Below are 12559 nucleotides of genomic sequence, written 5' to 3'. Positions count from 1 at the left end.
AAGAGCTACACTGCTGGATCGCCAGCTGCACGGACAAGCTCGCACCCCTCCTCCACTACATCAAACAACGCCTCCTGAATGTCCCCTGGTTCACCACCGACCTCCAAGAAGCCAGGCACTCCTGCAGGCACCTCGAGAAACTCTGGCGGAACAGGAAAACCAGCAAAGACCAGAACAACTGAGGAACGCCATGAATAAATACCACGAGCGCATTAGGCCCAGCAAGCGGACCTTTATCAAGAACAAGATCCTCACCAATGCAAGCAACGCAAAAGAACTCTTCATCGTCATACAGCAGTTCACCAAACCCCCCAGCGAAACCACGGACGTCACTCCTTCTCAAGACCTCTGCAACAAGCTCAGCTCCAACTTTCACCTGAAAATCTAGGCCCTCTAGAACAAGTTCAGCAAACAGACTCTGGACACGGTGCCCCTCCTCACCACTGACAACGAGCCATCCATCACCATCTGGAAACCTGCCATCATTGAAGACATCAACACGACCCTGAAGAACACCCACTCAGGAGCCCCCACGGACCCCTTGCCACCACACAACCACTACAGAGCCACCGCGGCTATAGCACCCAAACTAGGCCGGACCATCAACACCTCCCTCGATTCCAGCATCTTCCCTGATGACTGGAAATTGGCAGAGGTCATGCCCCTCCTCAAGAAGCCATCGGCTGACCCGACCGACCTGAAAAACTACCGGCCATCTCTCTCCTTCCCTTCGCAGCCAAAGTCAATGAGAGATTCATTAACACCCAACTGACCAGTTTCATTGAAGAGAATGCCATCCTCGACCCCTCCCAGTCTGGATTTCACAGCAACCACAGCAGCCTTCGACACCATCCCCCATTGGACTCTTGCAGCCAGACTTCACAACGCTGGTATAAAGTGAACCGCCCACGACTGGATCTGCTCCTTTCTCTCCAGCAGAGCCCAAAGGATGAGACTCCCTTCCTCTCTGAACCTACTGAGATCATTCAATCAATCAGGGGTTTATATAGCACACTACTCACCCATGAGGGTCTCAAGGTGCTAAGGGGCGGAGAAAACGGCTCCATGATCAGTGGAAGAGCCAGGTCTTGAAGTCCTTCCTGAATGTTTGCAGGGTTGGGGAGAGCCTGATGTTCACCGTGAGCTCGTTCCAGGTCTTTGCTGCAATGTATGAGAAGAATCTTCCTCCGGTCTTGTTTCTGCGTATGCGGGGAACTTCTGCCAGGGTGAGGTCAGTGGAGGAGAGGTTTCTCTTGGGCACGTGGAAGGAGACTCTCTTGTTGAGGTATTTGGGTCTGATGATGTTGAGGGCTTTGTAGGCATGAGTGAGGAGTTTGAAAGTGACTCTCGATGGGGAGCCAGTGAAGGCCGCGTAGGTGTTGTGTCATGTGCGTGTGTCGTGGAGTTCTGAGTACTAGTCTGGCTGCGGCGTTCTGGATGGTTTGGAGTTTGTATAGGAGAGTCTTGTTGATTCTGGCATAGAGGGTGTTGCCGTAGTCAAGTCTGCTGGTTATGAGTGCGTGGGTGACGGTCTTTCTACATTCAGAGGGGGTCCATTTGAAGGTCTTACGGAGGATCCAAAGGTAGTTGAAGCTGGTGGAGGTGACGGCGTTGACCTGGTGGTTCATGCAGAGGGAGGAGTCGAGGATGATCCAGAGGTTCAGGACATGGTCGTAGGGGTGGGTGGGGTGCCGAGGGCAGATGGCCATCAGTTGTTGTCCCAGGCGGTGGAGCAGGGTCCATGGAGGAGGACCTCAGTTTTCTCCGAGCTGAGCTTCAGACAGCTGTCCCTCATCTAGGTTGCTATATTCTTCATTCCTTCCTGAAAGCCGCATCTGGTATCATCTGGCTTGTTGTTGAGGGAAAGGATCAGCTGGGTGTCATCGGCGTAGGCTACGCCGTTGAGTCCATGTTGTCTGACGATGGCGGCGAGGGGTGCCATGTAGATGTTGAAGAGTGTAAGGCTGAGCGATTATCCCTGCGGGACTCCGCAGTTGATGTCGGTGGGTGCCAAGAGGAAGGGAGGGAGTCTGACCCTCTGCTTTCGGCCTGTGAGGAATGATTGTATCCAGTCGAGGGAGGTTCCTTGTATCCCTGCATCGTGAAGTCTGGCTGTGAGTGTACGGTGTGAAACTATATTGAATGCCATGGAGAGGTCTAGTAGGATGAGGGCCACCGTTTGTCCCTGGTCCAGTAGCATGCAGATGTCATTAGTAGAGGCTAGGAGGGCGGTCTCAGTGCTGTGGTTTCTGTGGAATCCAGATTGGGAGGCATCCAGGATGGAGTTATCTTCGACAAAGGTGGTCAGCTGGGTGTTTACGAGTCTCTCATTGACTTTGGCCGTGAAGGGGAGGAGAGAGATGGGCCATAGTTTTTCAGGTCCGTGGGGTCTGCTGTGGGTTTCTTGAGGAGGGGCTCTAACTCAGATCTTTTCTGGGCAGATGCTGGATGTAAGGGAGGTGTTTATGGCGAGGGCCAGTTCCAGGGCGATGGCGGCTCTGTGGAATATGTGCCGTGGGCAGGGGTCCGTAGGTGCTCCTGAATTGGTTTTCTTCATGGTGGTGGTGATGAATTCCATGGAGGCAGGGTCCCAAGACATGATGGTAGGCATGTCCGCTACAATGGGTCGGGGTGGTGTCAGGGGTGGGTTTGCTAAAGTTGTTGTAGAGGTCTTTGATCTTCCGATGGAAATAGGAGCTGAGCCTTTCACAGAGTTCCTGGGAAGGAATGATGTTCGTGGTTTCGCAGGTGGGTCTTGAGAACTGCTGAATGATGTTGAAAAGTTCTCTCACGTCAGTGGGGTTTGCCTGGGTTTTGTCTTTCCTAAAGATCCGTTTGGTGTCTCTTATGTGCTGGTGTTATTCTTTCAGGGTGTTCTTGTGTTTGGTCCGTGCTTCCGTGGTCTTCAGGTTCCACAAGGCTTTCTCAAGGCGTCTGCAGGCGCGTCTGGGCTCTTGGAGTTCTGTGGTGAACCAGGTGACCTTTAGAGGGAGTTGTTTGTCGGGGAGGCGGAGCGGTGCAAGCTTGTCCAAGCAGCAGGAGATCTAGTTATGCAATTCCCTGGCTGCGGTGTTAGTGTCGGTCGCGGCGACTGGGATGTTTTGGCAGAGGGTGGTGTTGAGTTCCTCTGTGACCCTGTTTCAGTTACGTCGTGGCGGGTGTGGGGCTGGCTTGGGTGTAGTGGTGGTGTTGAAGGTGAAATGAATGCAGTGGTGGTCCATGCAAGGGGGCTGGGATGTGTGGTTGAAGCGGATGTTGGTTCCTCCTACGAGGGTCGAGGGTGTGGCCTGCTCTGTGGGTGGGTGGATTGATGAGCTGTTTCAGTACTAGGTTGGCGAGGTTGTCGATGAGAGTGCTGGAGTCGGGGTCGTTGCTGTTGTCGAGGTGGAAATTGAGGTCCCTGAGTAGGATGTGGTCTGTGGAGGTGATGGCGTGGGGTGCGGCAAGCTTGGCGATAGTTGTTGTGGGCTCGGTATGGGGTCCCGGCGGTCTGTAGAAGAGGATGCTGCATAACGTGGTCCTGGAGCAGGTCTAGACATGGAAGTGGAGGTGTTCTGTGTTGGAATGGGGGTCACTGGAGCTGGAGGTGGAGAGTCAGAGGGTGGTCTTGTGTGCGATGGCGAGTCCCCCACCTGGGCGGTGCGGGCGGTCCTTTCTCTGGAGCTTGTAGCCGTCGGGGATGGCCGTGGTGATGTCTGAGCCGGAGGTGGGTTTGTTCCAAGTCGCTGTGAAGAAGGCGACGTTGGGTGAGAGGGTGTCCATCATGTCCCAAATTTCGATGGCGTGTTGGTGCAGGAAGCGTACGTTGAGGAGGGTGCACTTTAGGCTCTCTGTGGCGTGGGCATCGGGTGGATCAACCGAGGTGGCGGGGGATTGTCGACGGTGAAGGATTTGCAGCAAGTGTTGCAGGAGAACTGCCCGTGGGTGGTGTTGGGTGAGGATATTGCGCAGTCGGTGTGTCTTCTGGTGTTGAGTGCGTGGAGGGTGGTCAGGTCGTAGCAGTGGGGTCCAGGATAACCAGGGATCCTGGTGCTGGCCGCGGTCGAGGCTCAGACAGGCGCAGACAGGCTTGCCTTTGGCATGCCTTCGGCACGCCAGCAGTCACCATATGTAGGGGAGGGGGCGGGAGCAGTTGAAGGGAGGCAGGAGGGGGCTAGATCAGGGGCAGGGCCACAGGTGCAGCAGCAGCGGGAAAGGTGAGCGAGTACCCCAAAAACAGCGAACAAATAAACTAACCAGGGATTAGATTAAATTAAAATAACACTAAATCTGCAATCAGCCCAGGATTACACAGGAGAATGAAACAGCAGGGGCAAGTCCCAGAACATAAGGAGAACCTGCGGCAGGGGACGGGTTGCTGGCTCGAACCCTGCCGGGAAGGTTCTCAAGTGCTGGGGTGGTTGGCTGAACCGGCGGAGCTGCTGGGGACAGTGTTGTCCTTGTGACAAGAGGTTAAGGAATCACATGCGCTCCCCCGCAGCGGTCACCATATGTAGGGGAGGGAGCAGCGGAAGGGAGGCGGGAGCGGGCCTGGATCAGGGGCGGGGCAGCAGCGGCAGGAAAGGTGAGCAAGTACCACAAAAACAACGAACAAATAAACTAGATTAAATTCAAATAAAACTAAATCTGCAATCAGCCCAGGATTACACAGGAGAATGAAACAGCAGAGGCAAGTACAAGAACATAGGGAGAACCTGCAGCGGGGGACGGGCTGCCAGCTCGAACCCTGCCCAGGAAGGGTCTCAAGTGCTGGGGCGGTTGGTTGAACTGGCGGAGCTGCTAGGGAGAGTGCTGTCATTGTGCCAAAAGGTCAAGGAATCAACTGTGGAGTACCCCAAAGATCCTCACTCAGTCCCATGCTCTTCAACATCTACATGGCCCCCCTTGCTGCCATCGTCAGACAGCATATCTCAGCAGAGTATCTTATGCCGACGACACCCAGCTTACCCTCTCCCTCACGAAGAACCCCGAAGACACATGTCTCTGCTTCCAAGAGGGAATGAAAGACGTCATGGCCTGGATGAGCAACAGCTGCCTACAGCTCAACTTGGGGAAGAAGAGGTCCTCCTCCTCAGACCATCCCCCACTGCCATGGACAACTCCTGGTAGCCCCCTGCCTTCTGAAACCCAGCCACCCCGACAGACCAGGCCGAGAATCTTGGCATCATCCTAGACTCCTCCCTCACCTTGACCCGACAGATCAACACAGTTGCCTCCACCTGCTTTAACTCCCTCTGCATCCTCTTTAAGACCCTCAAGTGGATTCCCCCAAATGCAGAAAGACCATCACCCCCACACTCATACCCAACAGATTGGACTACAGCAACCGCCTCTACGCGGGAATCAACAAAACTCTGCTACACAAGCTCCAAACCATCCAGAACACCGCAGCCAGACTCGTCCTCGGAACCCCATGACACAAGTACAAGACCCAGCACCTACGAGACCTCCAGTGGCTCTCCATCGAGAAGAGAGTGACCTTCACGCTACCCATTCATGCCTACAAATCCCTCCACAAAATTGGACCCAAATACCTCAACAAACGAGTCTCCTTCCACATACCTAAAAGGAACCTCCGCACTGCCGACCTCACCCTTGCCGAGACCCCACATATCTGCTGAACCAGAGCCGATGGAAGAGCCTTCACCTACGTCGCTGGAAAGACCTTGAACAAGCTCCCAGTCAGCATCAGACACTCCCCCACTCTGCACACCTTCAGGAAGTGCCTTAAGAACTGGCTCTTCGACTGATCCGGAGCTGCACCCTACCCCCCCAGGCTCCTTGAGATCCTCACAGGTCCCAAGGAGAGATCCTCACGGGTCCCAAGGAGCTCACAAGCATCTCCCATTCTATCCTACAACCCAAGATAGCCTTTCAATAGTGAAAAACGAAATTGGCAGTATTTCACTATCAGGGCATGTCACACACATCAGTACATGCCCTTTTTTCACATACACTACACCCTGCACAGAGGGGTACCTTTGGCCTACCATAAGGGTGCCTTACATGTAAGAAAAGGGAAGTTTAGGGACTAGCAAGTAAGCACACTAGCCAAGTGACATGGCAGTTAACAACTGTGCACAGACACTGCAGTAGCATGTCTGTTCTGCCTTTTCAGAGTTACTCAAGTGTGTGGCACAATCATTGCTGCAGGCCCACTCGTAGCATTTGATTTACAGGCCCTGGCACACTTCAGTGCTCTTCAATAGGGACTTACCAGTGAATCAAATAGCCAATCATTGACAACCAATTGAAACAACAATTTACACAGTGAGCACTTGCACTTTGACACTGATCAGCAGTGGCAAAGTACCCAAAGCTTCTAAGCCAGCAAAAACAAAATCCAGCACAGCATCAAAAATACAGGAAGTAGAGGCAAAAAGTCAGGGAAAACCACACCAAGATGCCAAGTCTAACAATGAACAAACATTGTGCAAGGCTGAATTTACCAACCTACACACCATGATGACACCTTCGACATACAAACACAAATAACAGCATGCGATTTACAATTTTCAAAGTTGGAATAGCTATCTAGGTGTATCCTGAATAGGTTTTGTACCCAAGGTATACCCTTGAGAACAATTTGGTTTGTGCAAACGACTGCCCAACATGTGTACTCTTCTCAAGGCTTACACATATTACATGTTAACATATGCCTCACAATGTCTCCCACCTCTAATTTTGCTCTTAGTTTGTATTATTTTTTCATTTTGTGTTAACACTGCATAAAATGCTCGTTTGCTGTACTAGCCATGGTCATAATAGGTATTGCTTTGCTTTGACTGTACAGTTACCACCTGTAAGGAATTGGGTTATTAGTTTTGCAGGATGCGAGTCCTGCACAAGTAATAGGTCCATAATTGTCTCCTTACATGGAACCAAGTACCTCATTGTAGTTCTTGACTCTCTCAGTGTAGCGAAGCAAAGCAGCCCCAGGCCTATTCAGGGAAGTTGGCGTAGGCTGTAATCTCCATTCGCTGGCACAGAATGATAACACTCAATAAATGATTGTCCAGCCAGTGCGTTTTCTTTGAAAAAGGAAAAGTAATTTTTTTAAACACACACTGCTCAGCCCTACACATTCATTTACAAATATATACATAAGGGAGATGGAATTATCCTTGGTAGCATTCTGCAAACACATTTACCAACTATTGGGTCATGACCCCCAAAATGACAGTATCCCCCATCGCCTATAGCAGGAGTAAAATCACAATATAGGGGTGTGCCATTTTAATTAAGCAAGGTCTAGGGGTTTTGTCAGGGGATCATCAAATCAATCTATGAGTCAAGCCTATTTGCTTTGACAAGGGGTCATCACTTCAAAATAAAAGGGAAGGCTACTGGGTATGTCAAGGGGGCTTTCACAATGTAAGATCAATAATCGCATACTAAAAATCAAGGGCCCGATTCACAAAAGTAATCTGAGACAAAATCCTAACTTTACAACTTTCGGTATTCACAAAAGGCATTTAGTAAAGTTAGGATTCCTAACTTTACTACTCCTAAACTGAGAAAAATCCTCACTTTACGACTTTGGGTATTCATAAAAGGCATTTAGTAAATCCCAACTTTACTACTTCTAACCCTAGAAAAATCCTAACTTTACGACTTTCGGTATTCATAAAAGGCATTTAGGAGTAGTAAAGTTAGGAATCTAACACCTAAATGCCTTTTGTGAATGTCAAAAGTCGTAAAGCTATAATTTTGTCTTAGATTACTTTTGTGGATTGGGCCCCAACATCTTATCACTGAAATCAATAACCATGTTTAAAAAAGTCATTATTGTTCATAAAAGGATTATAATGCTCACCGAAAGGCATTGTAAGGAATATACTTTAATTAAAGCATTTGAAATCAACATAATGAGTCTGAATCTTTCTTTTACACACTTAGGCCATATACAATGCAGCCATAGAACCACCCACTAGAGATTCCAGCACTCCAGGGCTAAACAGCACAAGTTCCTGCCCTGGAATAACTTTAAAAACGATGCAAAACTCTCCATGGGTCAAGAATGCAATGAACCAGGTGACCTATGGGTAGGTTTTAAAATCACTTTTAAAGGGGACTGCTGTATAGCCCCACTACAGTGGGAAATAATGCTGTTGGTGTCCTTGCCCCTCCTTGGGACACCACAGGAGAGTGAAATACAGAATACAGGCTCTTGCATAGCATTATGAGGTGCTTCCAGCCCAAAAGCCTTCATTATTATAACAGCTAGTCCTCCTCCTGAGTGGCTTTGCTAAACATGTTTTCTTTTTTCACTTTTATTACTTTTCCAGGGTATCCGAGCCCACTGGGCACCCATGAGCAGGTATGGTGATGGAGACTGTGCAGGAAGCCCATGCCTGGGTGCTCACACTCATGGACCCGCAGCTGGAGCAGCCATATGTATGGTTGGGCCTCTCCAGCGCCTTCTTTTGTGTTTGGGCCCCAAGGAGGGGGCCCTAGGTCCTTGCATGAATGTGCTCTGGGTCCTTGAGACCCTGGTTGCACCAGCCTAGTAGGGTTTTGCTTTCACATTGGGTTTCAGAAAGGTGGCCTAATTTAAATTGCATGAATGGGTTTGCGCTGCCCATGGGAACTGGCTCACCCCGTAGGTAAATTCTGAGAATACGCAGATCACCAAGAACTCATTTTGTTGCAAGTGGTGAAAGGTCAACTTAATTTAATGGTGAATACCTTGGGCACCATGCAGGCGATTACGTTGATCCTGGGATTGCTTTACTCCTGGTCATGTGCACTAGCAACCAGGCGTATTTCCAGCAGGCCTTCTTGCCTGAAAAGGGGCTTACTTTTTGGGAAGCTGGTTTTACTAGCTTCCAAGCCAGCTTTCTTTTTTGTCTGGCTCCTGGTGCTCCTCTCCTCCTGATGGGGCACGGAGGTCCATGTAGCACCCCAATTGGTCATCACAGGGCAACACTGGCCCTTGAGAGACCTATCTAGTCCTGGTGGTCAGCTGTAGACAGAGTCCTTACTCTATCAGGGAATCAGGTATCTTGTTCTTACAGCTGTCCGTGGTATTGCTGCCAGGTCCAGGGCCTTGCTCTGCATTTAGATTCTGGACATGCCACTTTTATGCCTCAATGCCAGCCTGTGGGTCGGAGGCATTCCTTTTTTAACCCTTAAACTGTTTCTGGTCACTTCCAATATTTCTCCTGGGTTTCGCTCTAGCCTGGCTAATTGTTAGAACTGGGGGGTCTCTAGTTGGCAGAGGTAGGTAACACTGTCCAAACAGGGACCCTTGCTTCTAGTCAGGGTAAGGAGGATACACTCTTTAGATAACCCCTGCTCAACCCCTTGGTAGCTTGGCACGAGCAGTCAGACTTATCAAAGGCAATGTGCAACGCATTTGTACCAACACTCACAGTAACACAGTGAAAACACCACAAACTGACTCCACAACAGTTTAGAAAATAAAGGTATTTTAATCTAAACTACACAAGAGCAAAAGAACAAAAATCCAACATACACAGTTCAAGAATATGCTTTCAAATGAATTCTTAAGGTTGCGTTAAAATAATCCACAGTTGCATCACGATTTAGCCAACAGTACCTTTAGATGCGACAAAAGTTCCCAGTGAAAGCTGTAGGATTGAAAAGCAAGTGATGCGTCACTCCTGAGACCCTGGGGAGGCGATTCGACAACCCCGCTGGACACAGCAGGCGTGTTGCGTTGACTCCGGTCTGTATGGGGAGGGATGCAATACCTTGCGTGGATTCGGGTGCACAGGTTTCGGTGGAAGCGGCTCGCAAAAGGTACGATGCGACGATCTTCGGGGTGGCGGCGATCTCCAGTGTGGCAACGATGCGCTGCTCAGCGTCGATCTTCTCCTCTCGCGGCCCCTCAATGCGATGGCTCTGCAACGACTCTCGCAGCGACGTGATACGGTGCGCAATCAAGTGGTGCGACGATCTCACCCAGTGACGACAGGCTCTGCGACGATACTCGCAGCGATGGTAATCTTTCCGCACCGGACTGGTGCGTCCCGCCAACGAAGGATGCAACGAGTCTGGCAGCGGCAACAGGCACTGCGACGATCTCGGCCTTCGTAGCGGCAGAAATTTCCTCGCACTAACTTGGATGCGCTCCGCAAGCGAGCGATGTGTTAAACTTTGCAGAAAGTTCTTTTAAAATCTTGGTTTCCAGCTTCCCAACACAGGTACAACTTCCAGAGGCACCACAACTGGGCCAAGCACTCTCGGAAGGACAGAACTCTCTCAGCAGAGTTCAGGGAAGCTGGGGGTGAAGTCCTTTCTTTTGTTCCTGGGACTTCTTAATAGGGAGCCAGCTCTTCTTCAGGCCCTTGGAGATTCCTTCAAGCAAGGGGACACAGCACAAAGCAAAGTCCTTCCCAACTCCTTGGCAGCAACGCAACTGCAGGTCGGTCCAGCAAAGTAACAGCAGGACAGTCTTCCTTCTTCAGTCTTCCAGCTTTCTCCTTGCCAAAGGTTCCTTCTTGATTCCAGGATGATCTAATTTTCTGTAGTCTGGGGTCCTATACTTATACCCCTAAAAGTCTTTGTTCCCTTTGTGCAGGAGGGCTCTGAGCCCGGTCTGAACCAGTTCTGGGTGTCCCTTGAGCGCTTTGTTTTCCTGGCCTCTCCTTTCCTTTCAGAGAGAGGGGCAGGGTCGTCAGCCGCCTAGCAGGAGGTGGAGCCAGCATTGTGGAAGGCAGGCACAGCCATATTCAGGCCCAGGTGCTACCCCCTCCCACCACTCTGGATGCAGATGGAGTTATTCAGCCCAGGAATGGCATGGCCCACTCAGCCTCTGGGAGCCACCCAGCCCCTGCCACTCACAAACCAGACAGTCAATTCACAAACAGGCCAAGGCACACAGAAAGGTCAGACAAGAGAACAGTAACCTTCTAAAAGTGCTGTTCTCGAACACAGGATTTAAATACCACCTTTCCTAAAAGATGTGTTATTAAATTCCTATGGGAAGATATGCAGGTTGCAATTGTAGCCAGCATTCCCCATGATAGCCTATGGGCAAGATAGCCTTACAATAGTGAACATGGAAAATGGCTGTAATTCACTACCAGAGCATGTCACCTGACCTAGTACATGCTCTACCTTTCACATACACTGCACTCTGCCCAGGGGGGTATCTTGGGCCTTCCATAGGGGTGACCAATGTGTACAGAAAGGGATGTGTTAGGCCTGGGCAGTGGGGACACTGACCAGGAGGACATGGCAGTTCACAGACTGCACACAGGCACTGCGGTGGCAGGCCTGAGACACCATTTTAGGGATACTCATGTGGGTGGCACAATCAGTGCTGCAGGCCCACTAGCAGCATTTGTATCAACAGCCCTGGCACACTCAGTGCACTTTAGTAGGGACTTCTTGGTGATACAAACATGCCAATCATGGATAACCAATTACAATAACAATTTGCACAGGGAGCACTAGCACTTTGACACTGATCAGCAGTGGCAAAGTGCCCAAAGCATCTAAACCAGCAAAAACGAAATCCAACACAGCGTCAAAAATACAGTAGGCAGAGGCAAAAAGACAGGGGAAACAATGCCAAAGATGCCAGGTCTAACACTAATGAAACAAAAGCAGGAGCAGGGGGTGCAGGTCTGGTGTCAGGGTCCTTTGTGTGTGCTGAGGCAGATCCCTTTGAAGCATCAGCAGGGCAAGGCACAGTTACTGCCCCATCTCTCCATCTAGGCCCCCTTGTTTACTGCCTAGCCTCAATACACATTTCCCAGTGAGAGAGCCATCACCAGCCCAGGCAGCTTGCCACTCACAGAAAGGCCCTGGAAAATCAACTTTACTATTAAATATTATTTTACATTGCAATTACAATGAGTTGAAGAAATGTGTATCTGGCTGTTACCATTATTAATTTAGCATTCAATAAGTGTAGCAGTGTAGCCCAATGATTCCTTATGGAAGCAGCCTGCTTTGCTACAGTAAAAATCATTTTGGGGGATATTTCACTGTGAGGACATGTTCAACATTAATTTCTAAATGTCCTAGTTGTATGTATCATATACCCTGCCTTTATTGGCAGTAAGGCATTCATATGGGTGGGTTGAATTAGCACTTTCAAACTGTCACAGAAAGGTTACCTATGTGCAGCTACTCGGCTGTGCACTACTGTAGTCTCTCATGTGCAGCCTGCACCTGTGCGCACAAATGTTCACGTGTAACCAGCCCAGTGTTGCAGCGGCCCTATCTAAAAAGGTAGGCACTGGTGGTAAACATGCTCTGTCCAATTACCATGATATCACCATGAGTGAGACTCGGGAAGTGAGACCTAATCATGGTAAAGGTGTAAAAATGGGTGATTTAAAAGCAACCAAAACTGGTGTACTAAATGTGCAGAACTCTTTTGCCACACAACCCTATAACATTAACCCTGTATACATTATCAGGGGTTTCATGCTACCTAATGCAGAACCATTTAGCATTATGGTTATTGAGACTGTTGTTGCAAGAAAAAACTTTTTCATGCAAAAGTTGGAGACCTCTATAGTTTGTGTCACCTTGCAGGAGACAGATGCCCAGCTTTGGCCTTAGTAAATCTTAGCCCAAA

Source organism: Lissotriton helveticus, chromosome 7 (assembly GCF_964261635.1).
Source record: "Lissotriton helveticus chromosome 7, aLisHel1.1, whole genome shotgun sequence".
NCBI classification, from domain to species: Eukaryota; Metazoa; Chordata; class Amphibia; order Caudata; family Salamandridae; genus Lissotriton; species Lissotriton helveticus.
The sequence above is the reverse complement of the archived record's forward strand: the minus strand, read 5'-3'. Positions refer to the sequence as shown.